The sequence below is a fragment of the Chanos chanos genome, chromosome 4 (genome assembly GCF_902362185.1).
Source record: "Chanos chanos chromosome 4, fChaCha1.1, whole genome shotgun sequence".
Classification (NCBI taxonomy): domain Eukaryota; kingdom Metazoa; phylum Chordata; class Actinopteri; order Gonorynchiformes; family Chanidae; genus Chanos; species Chanos chanos.
The window spans coordinates 37,019,031-37,035,207 of NC_044498.1; the positions used below are offsets into that span (position 1 = coordinate 37,019,031).

Here is a 16,177-nt window from a genome sequence, read left to right on the forward strand (position 1 = left end):
CAACAAAGCCAACGAGAGCCATACAAAATATGCTGGTTTAAGTTGTAAAAAAAAAAGTTTCTCTTTTATTCATTTTCAGGTTTTATAGCATGTCTAAAACTTTGTGTAGGCAGTAGGTCCTAAAGAGAGAGAAAAACTAGAAAACTAGAAAACAAAACTAGAAAAGACCAGGCTATTCTAGATAAGACAACAGTTGGCATTTAGATTTAATGCTGTATTAAGTAAAGCTCATAACATGTCTGTGTTATATCATGTGTTGTGTAGTAGTCTATAACTGTGATAAGGTTTTAACATTGTGAGTACAGCAGAACATAATATAGCTCTTATAACCAGAATAAAAATGTTAGTCTGGATGAGCTGTAGTCTGGTCTCAATGAGGTATGTCCACAGCTGATCTGCTGTTATATTTCTAAGGGGAAAATCACCTCTAATATTAGTGATGACACAGTTATTGTTCCTGTCTGAGCATCAAATCCCGAACCCAATTTACACAGTATTATTACAACCAGACAATAATTTGTACTGCTGTTGAGCCCAGTAGAGAAGAGATTTGTCAACTACTCCAGTAATCCAACAAGAATTATCAGGACTTTCACTGTAAAAGGATCAGTAGCTTTGATCTGCACCTACAAGTGATGGATAGAACATTCTAATCCTCTTTTCCTTCCATTTGGACAAACACAGGTATGGTATTCCAAATAAAATCACAAATCTCTTATAATATAATAGGCTACTATTACATGTAAAAATCAAATATCTAATGACCGTAACAAATTAAGATTAATAAATGTATATAAATTGTATGATCTAATGGCTCTTGATAATATAATTTGATAATGTAATTAGAGTTTGTGAGTTCACAGTGTTGGACCTGTGGAACAAACTGAGAGGTGTCATAACTCAGAGAGCTTTGGTTATTCCATATTGGAATAGCTAGGCAAAGTTATGCTTGTCTGAATGTAAAGTCTCTCACCATGATCCAGGGGAGATCTCAACTCTGTGCTCCACTACTGTCCACAGAGCTTATTGACTGTTTGGCTTGGCTTTTGCTTGCCATTTCTATAAGCTTGTGTGTGCGTGTGTGTGTGTTTGTGTATGATAGAGAGAGAGAGAGAGAGAGAGAGAGAGAGAGAAAGAAAGAAATAACCAAGAAAAATGCTTCTCTACCTCTTGATCAACCAAAAACCATCTGATCCCTGTAGGTATTTTGACAACTCAAGAGTGTGTGTGTGTGTGTGTGTGTGTGTATGTAAGTAAGTGTCAGCTGCTGCCAGAGAGAAAGGAAGTGTGTGTGTGTGTGTGTGTGTGTGTGTGTGTGTGTAAATACCTGCGGAGATGATAATTATCAGGACAGGATGAGAACCCAGTAAGGCAGCCCTGTCAGCATCACTCATGCGCCTCTTCACTGCTACTGATCACTGTATGGGCACTTATTTTCTCTTTTTTCTCTCACCTCTCTCTTTCCACCTCCTTCCATTCCTCTTCTATCTCCCTCCTCTTCCCTCTATTCCTCTCCTATCTCGCTCCACTTCCCTCCGTTCCTCTCCTCTCCTCTCCTATCCCTCTCTTTCTGCTAAATAAACACTGGAATAAATGAATTCAAACATGCCGCCTACAGAGACACCATGGAGTTCAGAGCTCTGCATGCAGCACAGAGAGAGAGAGAATGGTAGAGAATGAAAGAGAGAGAGAGAGAGAGAGAGAGAGAGAGAGAGAGAGAGAGAGAGAGAGAGAGAAGCTGGAGTGCTGTGAAACTGAACTATGAGTCAGAGCCGTTTCAGATGTTTCAAAATACAAGAAAGACAGTTTCTGCTTTTGCTTCCCTTCAGAGGAGAGTCACGAACCTACTGTTTACACACCACAGTAAAAGCATTTTAACTCAAATATCACCCAAATATGGGCTAAAAAGAAAGAAGAGATGAAAGAAATTTCGTAATTATTCGGTAAAACTCTAAAACTTTTGCAGAGAACTTCTCAGCACCACGAGAGAGACAGAGAGAGAGAGAGAGAGAGAGAGAGAGAGAGAGAAATGGAAAGAGAGAGAGAGACTTCTGTATTCTAAAGAGAAAAAAAAACAAAAAACAAAAGACAGTCTTGAGTTTGACCATTAGAAAAAAAAACATTGAAAAAGAGATGTTTGTGCAAATTAATGTCTTTCTTTTGTTTCTGCACTGAGTTGAGTTGCAAGAGCAAAAGCAAATGTCAGAGGTTGGCCAGTAACGTGGGCTGTGTTGACTAAAAGGCAGAGATCAATACACTGTCATTTTCCCAGGGTCTGGAGAATGCCTGATATTCGCTAACCCCCCCCCCCCTTTCAGCCAAGTGGTTTGTTTCTTCTCTTTTCTCTATCATTTCACAACAAAACAAACTGTCAAGACTTTCAGGAGGGTGGGTGTTGGCTGTCTTAGTCTCGTGGTATCTCTTTGGTAGCAATAAAGCCATCATACTCAGAGAAAATGGAAGCTCCATTTTGACAAAAAGCTGTTGAATTGTGGCAGTGAGACTCACACCGTTACGCAGTTGCATTAAAGATTTAAAGAAGAAAAAACTCCTTGCCAGGGAATTTCATATGATTTGAAGAACTGAGCATTCCACATTTTGTCCCATATGCACTCCACATCTCTGCATCTCAACACTCTTCTCTTCATTTTTCTGTTTCTCATTCTGTATTTCCTCCTTCCACCACTCTTTCTCTCCCTCCCTTTCTTTCTTTCTCCCTCCCTCTCTCTCTCTCTTTCTCTCTCTCTCGCACACACGCACACCCATGTTCTCAGACACACACACACACTCTAAGTCTCTTGATCTCTCTTGCACTTTTCCACACACTCTCACACACACACACACACGTACACGTCATCAGCCTTTCTGACCAGAGTGAGACAGTGAGCATAAACGAGCTCTGGTTTTGAGGGCGTTTCTGGGGTCCTCTTGTTGGCCCTCAGACGGAGTGGGTGAGGAGAGTCAGTCCCAGTGGAGGAGCTGAGAGTGTATCAGACAACATAAACACAGACAGCAGGGTCAGAGATCAGCAAGTGGCTCGAGGAGAGTCATTCATCTCTCCTCCTCTTTCTCTCTCTCCCTCTCCCTCTCTCTCTCTCCAGGCCATCTAAGGCCACCTTGCAGTATTGTCCAGAGCTTTAAAACACACATACAGCGTAATTAGTGAGTAAGTATCCTGTACACCTGACTGCCTGCCTGACCTCTGGACTATGGCGGTAAACTCAGACACAGGGCTTCTCTAGTCAGGACACTGACAGGCTAAAATGCCATAAACAGCTACATCAGCTAATTACTGCACATACTACAGAAGTCTGAGGCACTTACACTGATACACACAGAGCCTTTTTCCACTCAAAATAAAGCACTCAAGCCAAATCCAACCAAATTAAGTGACGAAACAAAAACGTTTTAATGAAAATAAATTTAGTTTGTATGTATCAGTGGTGACTAAGCAACCTCCCAGGCAATGATCTACACAAACAATGCATATAAATATACTGTCATCATAATTCTGTCTTGTCTGTCTGTCTGTCTCTCTCTCCCTTTCTCTTTCTGTCACTTTCTCTCTTTCTGTCTCTGTTTGTCAGTACTGCAGACACGCTCCAATTTTAATCTTGCTTGGGTCTTTCCTGTGTCTGCCAAAGCCAAGACCCTCAAACACACACACACACACACACACACACACACACACACATACACAGAGAAGGGAAAAGGTCATCTGTTTCTTTAGAAGATTACATGTTGTAGGACAAAGCTCTTGTCCTCTTTACATCTGAGTGCCTCTCAGTTCAAACGATCACGGCTTTCCTGCTTCTACAAAAACACTCATCAGAAAGACAGACTTCACACAGAGTAAGATAACATTCCATATCATTTCTCTAATATGATGTCCAAATCGTTACCAGTAGCATTGTACTAGAGTTGCAGGTTGGTGGAGGGGCCTAAAGGGAATTCTTTTAAACATTTTTAATATGACACTCACAAGCGCTGTGCAACATATCTGTTGACAACTATACCTGTGCAGAAAAATTACTTCCAAAAATGTAAATTAAGGACAGTAATTTAGCAACAAGAGCAAGAATTCCTGTCTCATGCCATTTCACTAGAGCATAAGAACTAAAACCAGGTTTTAAAAAGGTCTAGGAAAGTTCTTACAGACAGTCTATTATGAGTAGTTCTTTTACACACCAGCTTCTCTCTCTCTCTTTTTTTTTCTCTCTCTCTCTCACACACTCTCTCTCTCTCTTTTTTCCTCTCTCTATCTCTCTCTCTCACACACACTCTCTCTCTCTCTCCTCTCTCTCTCTCTGTCTCTCTTTCTCTCTCCATCTGTAAATCCTCTCCACACCCAACAGCTGTGTTGTGTACATAAATACCAACAACGAGGATTTGTCATGCTGCAAAGCTAACAGTGAATGGGCATTATGGCAGTGCTGTGTGTAGTTATTTATGAGAGAGGCAGTAATTGAACGCAGTAAATCCTGCCACTTTGAGTTATCTGTGAACTGGAGAGAGGGTGTTCTAAAGCACCTTACATTCAGTCCACACCTCTTTCATCCTTCACTCTCTCCCACTCTCTTTTTCTCTTTTCCTTCAAAACTTCAAACTTTACAACTCCTCATGCCATCCACCAATCTTACATGAGTTTATTGTAACTGATATGCATTCAGCTTGTTTACATACTTTAAGAACTTTAAAGTGACAAAACTTTTCCTCTCCAGTCAAAAAGAGAATGATATCATTTGTGTGAATTTGTGTGAGGTTTTGGAAAATGGTAGGAGACCACTGTGTGAAAATACTTCAGGATAAAATCTTATGACACTGAAAAGAGGGTTCAAATGGTTCCCCACATTCACATATGCAGTAGGAAAATAGAGATTATTTTAGACAAGGTTACAATAAGATCTGATATCATTCGGTTCATAAATCAATCCATAATCCAAGATGGCTAAAATAATATTTGTATCCAATTCATATGGAGCCACACACCATAAAGTAGTCGATCTCTCCCAACACAGTCTCAGCAATCAGAACAGGAAGGGTTAAAAGCTTGCTGCATTGCACATTCTGTCAAATTTACATATGTGATCTGTTAAAGGTCTATTACACATGAAAAAAATTTCATTGTTTAATAAAATCTCTAAAAAACTAACTCTGGACAAAAAAGAAAAGTTTCCAGATGTTGAGAAATCTATTTGCATTCTGATTCAAATTCATATTAGTAGTCTCTCTCTCTCTCTCTGTCTCTCTCTCCTACCTTTACAGAGAATGACCATCAGGTCTGTCTGCTCCCTTCCAACCTCTCTCCCCTGTTCTGCCTGACTGCCCAAACTGATTTAACGACCCCACGCAGCTGGGCCAGAGACAGAGACAGAGACAGAGACAGAGAGAGAGAGAGAGAGAGAGAGAGAGGGAAGGTGATTGAAAGACTATGATAAACAGAGACCAAAGACCAAGAGTGATGAGAAGAGAAAAAAAATGAAGGAATAGATGGATGGTCGGTAGGGTCGTTGTCTAACTGGTATTATTAAATGAGATTATTTACTGACCTTACCTTTCTTGTTCCTTTTTTTCTAACCTGTTCTGTCGCTCTCTGTCGTCCTGTCCTCTCCTCTTCCTACCTCCTTCTTTGTCTTGCCCTCTCTTTCACTCGATTTTTTCCTTGTGCTCCTTCTCCATCCTCCCAACCTTCCCCCTCTATCCTCAGTGTCACTCTTAGGACACCGTGATGGAGTCCTGCCTCTGTATCTGCAATTCATTCTACAATACTGCTTTTCATTTATGTCTGTCACTCAAAACATCAGGCAGATATTCAACTTTCATTTCACATGATTCCCCCGCACTCGCACACACACACACACACACACACACACACACACACACACACACACACAAACACACACATTTGAGGAGAATGCCTTCAGTCAAAGAGTGACTGACATGCACCTGCTAGCAAAAATGGCAAGATGTTTTCAGTTTTTGAGCTCTCTGTCTCTCTCTCTCTCTCTCTCTCTCACACACACACACACACACACACACAGAAAACATAAGCCAACACAAGACATATCCTCCTTGAGATCCTAACTTCAGTGGCTATGCTGTGAAGACTTGTGCCAGCAGTTAGTAACGTGCTGCTGATTCCTTTGTGATGGTCGCACTGACCTTGATCACACACCTTCACACACATCAAATATTCAAGAGTGCAGACTAATACTCCTCCAAGTCACTCAGGGTAACCACCTCAACATTTCTGAGTTCCCTAAAAATAGTTCCGAATAATATGAATAATGACGTTGTGAGCAAACAGAGGACAAAGTAAATGAAATACAAGTAGAACAAAATCTAGTATAACCGCTAAGGACCTCTGAGGTTCCGCTGTGAACACTAAACCCTGAAGAAAACTCCATATCACAATGGTTTAAAATCTGTAATGACTGCAAGCTATGAATTACACAAAAGTTAAAACTGCCCTTAAAATTTGCAAGAGCAAAATCACATGCTTTTGAGCATCTTGATGAATTGAATTCATTACCCTCCCCAAAACTCTACGGACGTGCTCTTTTAGAGTTGAATTTAAAGCATAAGAATGGATGTGGCCTTGAGGTGCCCCTAAGCCAGAAATCTCCTTATTTTAATGGTAAAATTCACTTGAGGAGCTGGAGAGACAGAAAGAGAGACAGAAAGAAAGAGAGAGAGAGAGAGAGAGGTGTTGAGGATTTGAGACGCACTAATTGTGTGAGTATGCGTGAGCATGGGTTTGTGAGCATGTATGTGTGTGTATGAGCGTGTGAGTGTGACGGTGGCTGTGGAACTGGAAGAGTCCCATTGAATTATAAACCCGTCCACACTGATCCAACGCTGTAGGGCCATTGTCTTAATAACCTGACACCTCTGGAGAACGAGGGATTAAAGGGGTCTCTTTAACAAACCTTATTTCAAACGTTTCAAACTGTCGCTCTTCACCAACTCAGTTTTCTATGAGAATGACTATTAAAGGGTTACAGGCCTCTCACACTTCTACATTCTCAACCATAAAGTTAAAAAAAAAGAAGAAGAAGACGAAGAAGAAGAAGAAGCCTTAGAATAATACACGATCATCAGGCCATGGTATCTACTCTACGTCACACTACGCGTCTTGCTGAGAAGCAGGAGACGCTTTGCCAAAGGTATAGTTAAGGAGGTCTATACTAATTTTAAAATCTTTTTGGAGCGGTCTGGGTTCTAGTGATGGTCTCAGAATCTAAATTAACCTAACAGAATTGTAAAATACAGGATGCAGCCGTCTCACCCACTGCACGGCAAACTTACGTCATAAAAATATTCAAACATCTGTATTGTTAAAATTGTACGCTTATAGCTTACTATTATTTATCATAAGTTGCATTACGATTCTCCTCCGATATCACTGTGATGTATCAGTACAAAATTTCTTCAGATCTTGCCGTTATTATTAAATAAATGTATTTCAAATTGATGGTCCTTTAAAAACTGTTATTACTCTTGCCATGAAAAGCCTAACGATTTCTTAAAAATCATATAAATGTGAAAACAGCAAACACGTCAAACTGGGCGTGCTAATGTCAAATCGTTAAAACAAAGGGCGACCGACCTGTTTGGAGCTGATACGCGAAGCCCGTAACTGTAGTTTATTCTCACACTCTTAACGACAGTCTGTTCGGATGACACATAAATAAATAAAGGGGCGCGCGGCGCTGCGCAGCAGGCATTGCCGGAGTTACTTGAGACGCACACCCGATAGGCTATACTAGGTTATACCCAGAAACACAACGTATCTGTCTGTCACTCACCCATACCATACACACCTGCAGAGTAACAGCTCGTCATGATGGGACCAGTTTAACTAACATCATTAACCACTCATCATTGACCGGTTCGTTTGGGCATTTGTTGTGCGTAAAAATACATTTATTATTATTAGCCTCCTAAAACACAGTTAATCTTTCTTTTCATAATAGCTTTTACTCTGAGGATTTTCAAGCGCATGTTATAAGACAGTATCTCCGGAAACCCAGATTTAGACAGGAGCCCTGGGTGCATATGCATATATTGATTTCTGATTAATATAATAAGCATTACATTTAAGCGTATGCGTCTCTATCATCTCAAAGCCCAGGTGTGTGTGTTGATCTTACAGCTAAAAACTTACAGTTTTAAAAGGTTGCCGTCTGAGGCACTAAATGCCATACAAACTCTTTTTTCTGCCAATTAACCTAATAACTTATCTATAGTGAACGCGTCCTACCTGCCTCGTCCGTGTCCGTCGGGGCTTAAAGCCTTTGAGATCCGATCAGCAGCCCTACTGTCTTGCACCACGAAGTAAAGGAGGTGCCAGTGTGTTTGGTGCTTCTCTGTCCCTCTTTCTCTCCCTCCCTCTCTCTCTCTCCCTCTCTCTGTCAGACTCTCTCACTCTCTCTCTCTCTTTCTCTCCCTCCCTCTTCTCATATGCGAACCGAGCATAACTGTATGAAGCAGTTCATTGTTTGAAAGTAGACAACACTTTTATATTAAGTTTCTCCTGTTTTCTCTCTGTCCCATAGTGTGACTCGCATACAATTGACCCAAATTAGTAAATTCGGAAGGACAGGCTATCAGATAAATTTTCTAGGCTTCCCTTAAAATTCTCCGCAAAACGTGGTGATTTTAACAATTAGAGGTGATACTACCGTGTGGTTTTGTAAACGCTCTACATTGATGAAATATTATCTGTAAAAACTGTTGGCTAGAAAGATCCCACAAGAAAAGCCAGGAGCGCTACCTGGGCAATACACCACACGTGTTTCTCGCGCGCTGACGTCTCTTTATTGTAGTGCTCGCCTGCCCTCTGCTGGGTGATCGAATCTTAAGCGGTTACAGTCCAGCAAATCTTCATTAGCGGACAGGGAAAAAAACAACCACAATGTGCTGGAACTTGTCAACCGGTTCTGTTCCTAATGCTTTCATCCTTTCAGCTGAACCATTGTGACTTGCTGTATTGTTATACAATATTGTGTCACATGCAGGGGTGGACAGTAACGAAGTACATTTACTTGAGTACTGTACTTAAATACATTTTTCGAGTATCTGTACTTTACTTGAGTGGTTTTTTTAAACTTATGACTTTTACTCCACTACATTTGAAATACAAATATTGTACTTTTCACTCCACTACATTTCTGTGAAGGTTCTCGTTACTCGTTACTTTAACGCATAGCTTTGAAGTCAGCGGACGAATTTTCTTTTCTAAAATGCGATAGGCCATATTGTGTTCATCACAGGGGAAAAACCAATCACAGTAAACTATCTACAATGCTGTCAGTGAAGTGCGTGCTGCAATTTTTTTTAACAACTGAACTCGGCGGTTTTACTGATGGCTACTGCAATGGAAGATAAAGATGATAAAGATAAAGGTTCCTCACCAGAGCAGCCATGGCCATATCTTAAGTACATGACTGAGATTTTTCAACTGGTTTAATTCCAAGCTAATTGGTTCCCGTATGCGTTCGCGCGCTGTGTTCGCCAAACACTTATAATCATTTGCCACAGTAGATATGAGATGTGACTTGAAAATTGCGATTTATATGTTTGTGAATGTGTGACGAATGTGGTGACAGAGGCAGACCACAATTTCTACTGTTAACACAGTGAGTGAACACGTACGGAAACCAGTTGGCTTGAAAACCATTTGGGGCATAACACCGGGTCCTGTGTGAATCCACTGCTGACGCATACTAATAGTTAGCTTGCGAAAATGCCGAGTTAACGTTTTCCTTTCAGAAATATATGTTTTAATCTTGTCGGGTAAACACAGTAATCTTTGTAAGGTCAGCGGATTCACGTAGGACCCGGTCCCAATAAGACGAGGGGGGCGGGAATCAAGCGGTGACGATGGTCATCCAGCTGTTTCACATTTCAGACAATGCTATAGAAGTAAAATTAACCTAGCCTACAACATTATGACGTGTTTATTCTTTTAAGGCCAATCTGAGTTAACCTAGTGCCTGTTTAACTGAAGCTATATACTGTCTTTTATAGAGGAAGCATTTGGTTCAACTGTGTTTCTATAGGCTTTGTAGCATATTCCACAACCTTTTTATTCTACAGGTTCTACAAGCACGTCAGTGCATTCAGTAGGTTGTTTCAGAGTCATTAGACTCTATAACTGCATTGTTGCAACAATACAACAATGCGATAACATTAAAAAGAAAATACTTAAGCATTTTTAAAAGCAAGTACTCCAGTACTTTAACTCAAGTAAAAATTGAACTGAACAACTTTTACTTGTATTGGAGTAATATTTGACCAGGAGTATCTATACTTTGACTCAAGTAATGGAGTTGTTTACTTCGTCCACCTCTGGTCACATGTGAGTGTTATGTCTCCCTACTGTTTTGTGCTGCAGCACCGGGATTTTCCAGTGTGGTTGTTGTGTTGTGCTTGAACCTTACAATGTGAATTGATTGCTTTGTACTTGAGAGAAGAGAATACACACTGGATGAGTTAACATTTTGATATTGTCATGGTGAGGTTAATTGTAAACTTCATGCTGGGAACATAACAGTGACGTTAACTATGGGTTTGAAAACATTTGTATGCAGCACGTACTGTACAATAGCAAGTCAGTAGGCTATACGCTGGAACCAGTGCAGAGACATTCATATGTGTTTATTTTAAAAAAATATAGTATTTGTCCCTTTTTTTTTTAGAATAAGGGATGTTCAAGATATGGTGTATGGATTTTGAAAGTAGTGATGAATTTAGAACTGAAAGCAGTAAGAAAGGATTCTTTCTAAGAAGTGAAGGTTTCCAGTAGCAGTAGCGGTAGTAGTAGTAGCTTATGTTGAAATTACTGTAATGCACGTGATTATTCACCTGGTGTCGGTACTAGAAATATTCAAGTCTCTGGAGCAGTCCTTTGAAGAGTGTGGATTAAAAAAAATCATCCCTAAACATGCTAAGTCATTATAAGTATGTATAAGTATATATATAAGCAAATAGAAGTGAGGAATTTGGTAACACATGTAGGTATCACAGGATCAGATTGGCTACCAATCATCCTTTCAATTTCAGAAAACTCCCTGCGCACATGTAATCATTTTTGTAACACAATATTCATGATGAAATGATCTCAGAAATGGTTAAGTTAAATAACTAACTAACTAAATGTACATACATACATACGTTCATGCATACATGTGTACATACATACATATATACAAACATACAAACATACATACATACATACATACATACATAAACATCTGATCCAGGAAAAAGTTTTTGCATTATGTCATTTGAAGATTAACACACTGATCTTGACAAAAAATGTGGTTATTTATCTCTCCTTCTGCTGGCTCAAATGGTACATCACAGATGTGTCCGTTTGGAATTGTGACACCCCTCCCCCTTCCACCCATGCCTTCTACATTCCTCTACCAGTTCGAGGTTTGGCCTTCTTACACTTGTGGGCCTCCTCAATCCAGTCTTCCCAGGGGACAGTGAGTTCCAACAAGACCACTTGCTTAGAACCCTCAGATGTTAGGACCAAATCTGGCCTGAGTGTTGTCCTCGCAGTGTGCTCAGGGAACTTCAGCTGCTTGCCTAGGTCCACTTTCAGCTGCCAGTCATGAGCTGAGGCTAGCAGCCCAGCTGAGGCCCTGAGCTCCACCTGATCTTTTTCTCCCGCCCTGACAAAGGCAATGTTGTGCCTTGTTGGGAGCTGATGTTTGCTCTGTTGGATTCCAGTGCAGATGGTGTCAGCTAGTGCCTTCAGCACCTGGTCATGGCGCCACCTCCACATCCTCTCTCCCAGGGCTTTCAGACTACAGCTCAAGATTTGCTCCAAGGAACCTCTTGCTAGGCACAGTGGGCATGCTGGGGTACTGGCCAGACCCCAGCAATACAGGTTAGATGGGCTTGGAAGGACATCATACACTGAATGGATCAGAAACTTGAGTCTAGCTGGTTCTGACTTCCAAAGTTCTGCCCAGGTGATCTCATGGGCAGTTGTATGGTTCCAGTTAGTCCAAGCTCCCTGCTTGTGCATAGCCACTGTCCTACTCCAGCATTCCTCTTCCACCTCTATACGGATTTCTCCCTGGATCAGCTGACATCTCTCTCTACCCTGAGCTTTGTCATAGCGAGGTCTTGTACAGCTACCAAACCCGGCTCGTCCGGCTGCCACCTGCCAGGATGCCATGTCTTAGCCTCGCCTCTGCCTGTTTGACTGCCTCCTGTGCCCGCTACTTCCTCCCAGTTCTAACCTTGATGCCTGCAGAGGAGACACTGTTGTCGGTTGAGTCTCTATAAAGCCTCACCTCTCTAACTCTGGTGACCTTAAATTCCTCTGTCAGGTGAGTAAAAGGAAACTGCAGCTTGTTGATGTGCACATACAGGGCAATGCTGCTTAGGCTCCTTAGTAGGCCCAGCCACCTGTAGAGGAACTGGCTGATGTTTCACTTGAAGCTCTTGATGATGGTCATTGGAACTTCATATATCAGCAGTGGCCAGAGCAGTCTTGGCAGGATACCAGGTTGATAAATCCATGCCTTAAACTTGACTACTACTTGACTGGACTGCTGCAGTGTCTCTCAGGGTGCAGTCGAAGATCTTCCCCTGGATCTTCACAAGCTTCTCAGACGCCGATGGAATTTGGACTCCTCCCAAAGAAAGCGGTTCTTATCAACCACTCTTCCCTTCCTCAGGACCAGGGACCTGGTTTGGCTGGTTTGAAGCTCATTCTCGCCCATGCGATGAGCCTTTCCAGCCCTTGGAGAAACCATCAGCATCCTGGTGCTGATGTTGCTGTGACAGCCAGGTCGTCCACGAAGGCTTTGATTGGAGGTTGACGCAATATAGATCTGGACAGGGGGCCCCTACATTCTACCTCTGCTGACTTTACAAGCATGTTCATCGCCAAGCCAAACAAGGACACTGATATGGTACAAGCAGTGATAATGCCTTTCTCTAGACCAGAGGTTGGCAACCCCACATGCGGCTCTTTAGTCCCTCTGCAATGGCTCTCTGCAGCTTTGACCAAAGATGATACGGAAATAAATAATGGTTATTTTTGTTATATGTTTATTCATTTTTGTTGTGCAGTGGTTAATCTTTTCATAGGGAACACTTCATAATTTCTTTGGAAATTAAAAAAAAAGTTTTTATATTTCATCCACTAAAGTATGCATCACATCCTGTGTAGACACACTTCTGGGTGCTTTTACCCACAGGTGGCTAATATGCAGTTCTGACTTCCGCCCTTGGTAAGCTATCATGGATAAATCCAAGATGAGAAAAGTGTCAGAGGAAAATAGAGTGTTTAATTCTGCATGGACAGATTCATTTGCTTTCACTGCCAATGAACCTGGCTTACCTGTATGCTTGATATGTGGTGAGAAATTAGCAAACAACAAAAAATATAATGCTGTATTGTATTTCTACAATTTCATAAATGCATTATAAATGATAGTTTATTGTATATAGAGTATAACTATATATAAAATTCTATAAACTATTTTATCTTTATATTAAGGGTCAAATGGGATTTGTGGCTCCAGATGAATTTTATTTGGTGGGAGAGCAGGCAAATATGGCTCTTTTGATAATAAAGGTGGCAGACCCCTGCTCTAGGCGATGCCATGCGGATGTTGTTGTCCCGGGGGTGAATCTCAAACTGAAAATATTGTAGTAGTATGAGGTCTTTGATTCTCTCTGAAGCATAGTATTATATAATCGTTGATGCCACAAGTTTGACAAGTTTGTGTGGAATAGATCCATAAGCGTTGGCAAGGTCCAGCCAAACGACTGCCAGATCTCTTCTATTCTCCCTTGCCTTGCGGATCAACTGGGTAACCACTCCTGTGTGCTCTATACAGCCCGGCACACCTGGGACTCCTCCCTTCTGCACTATGATGTCAGTGTGGTGATTCCACAGGAGTTGCACTGTCTGGCAGTTAGCAAGAATCTTGAAAAAGACACTGAGCAGGGAGATGGTGTGGAACTGCGTGATGTCACTTGCATTCTCCTCCATTGGTATCTAGACACCTGTCTGCATGTCTCCACTGCTTGGCTACCTTCCCCCTCTGCCATACTACCCTGATGAGCCTCCATAGTCTCTCCAGGGGTCTCAGGCAGTGCTTATACACTTTGCATGGCTAGTCCGTGCTGCTCTGACTGTATCTCTGACTTCTGTCAGGGTGGACTCCTTGATTTTAAACAGGATGGAGGGTTTGGGTGGTGTAATTAGCACATTAGGCCAGGTCTTCCTCCCTCCCACTGTTGCTGTAAGTGTCACTGAGGTGTTGGTTGATGTCTTCTTCGGGGCATGCAAAGGTCCCACTCCGCTTCTGCCCAAGCAGCCCTTTAGTGAACCCAAAAGGATTCGCAATAAAGGCAGTGCACTTGCAGGCCCTCTCCCTGCCCCTTCTCCTGTGCCACTCAGGGAGATCAGCTTCTGCCTCAGGATGTACCAAAGCTCTGCAAGGGCTGGTCTGTCCTCCTCTCTCGCTTTCCTGTACTGGTGTTTTAGAGACTTCAGCTCTTTCCTTAGCTGTGTGATCTTGACCTTGTGCCAGTTTGGCTTGGCTATGTTGGTATTAGCTTTTGGTTGTTTGATGCCAAATCTTTCAGCGCCGATGCTGATGATCAAAGTACACATCAACTGGAGTCACTGGTCCTCTTCCCCCTTTGATTATGCTTCTAGGGCAGCATTAATGTCCTCATCAAACTGGTGCCACTCAGTCTCCTTGTGTGCGGCAGGCCACAAGACCCGGCGATGTTCAAATCATCTGCTAGGTGGATCATGTGGAGCTCGGAGGTTCGGGACACTGTGGGGTGACTCTGAGCCCTGCTCCTCCTCCTTCTCACCAGGTGCAGTGCTGGGCACTGACCCTGTGCATTGCTCCACTTGCTTTCTGCTTGTGCAGCCCATCTTGCTCTGGTGGATCCTCAGACCTCTCAGGATCTTGCAAATCTTACCACAAAAACGGTTTGCTCTCATCTTTGCTGATCCATTGTCCATATTCAGTGCCAGGAAATCCGTCCATCTGGGGTGCTCAATCCTGGATGCAACACTTTGATGAGTACCTTTGGTACCTGATGAGTCAATGTAATATTCCTTTAAGATATTTATTCAACTATTTGCTTTTTAAAAACTATACTGCAAAGTCTCAGAAACAATCACTCCACAACAATTGATCAGTACTTTGTTGCTGTCACAACCTGCACCTCCATTTTGGACTTTTAGTTTTGACATGTCTTTGTGCGCCTGTTCTGTCTGTCTCCGCCCCTCACCTGTTCCCGTTTGTCCCAATTATTAACCTTGTTAATTTCTACCAATCCTGTGTTGCCCTGTTTAGTTCTCCCTCTATTTAAGTCCTAGTGTTTTCCTTGTCCATTGTCTATCGTTGTTTGTGTTTTAGTGCACACTGTTACGCTGCACCTTTTTGTTATTGGCTTTTGTTTCTGTTCTGCACGTGTAGTTTGATCTTCATTTTAAGTAAAGTCTTCTGTTTGGTCACCTTCAACCATCGTGTCTTGCACTTGGGTCCTGCACCACACCACCAGCGTGACAGTTGCTCATGGTCAAATGTCTTTAGTATACAGCATATTTTCGTTTAGAACAGTGTGCTTGGAGTTAAGACTTGAATGTAGAGTATACAAAAATGAGAGGAAATATGTCTTAAACCACAAGCACAACCTATTATAAGAGTGTTATACGTTAACTCTTACATTAAATATACTGCTAACATGATGAAAATGATTGCTTTCTCTCCTCTCCAAGCAACCCGTCGAGTTGCTGTCTTGTAGAAAAATCTTACCATGCCAACAATTAGCATGTAGATGAGAGAGTGGTCTCAGCTCAATTGTCCAGAAAGGTGAACACATTGTAATATTTAGAAAGGTGCACTGTTTCACTGTCAATGTTGGGATGAACTGCCCAAGAATACAAAAACTCTTAGAACAGTTGAATGGTATGCTGTCTGAAATAGCATCAGTTGGCATACATAAGTGACCTACATGATGTACTACATTCTTTCTTTTTTTCCAAAAGGAAACTGGAAAATGGTTTCAAGTGCATTAAGTATGACCCTATCAGTGGGAAAACATATCTTCTGTTTTTTTCCAGTGAAATATACTGCTGCTGTTTTGTACAAAAATTCACGTAAATCCATAATTTTTA

General features: G+C 41.7%; 1 pseudogene; it reads right to left on the reverse strand.

Moving 5' to 3' along the window:
• Positions 1–11,364: 11,364 nt before the first annotated feature.
• On the reverse strand, positions 11,365–14,653 carry LOC115810356 (uncharacterized; annotated as a pseudogene).
• Between the last annotated feature and the right edge of the window lie 1,524 nt (positions 14,654–16,177).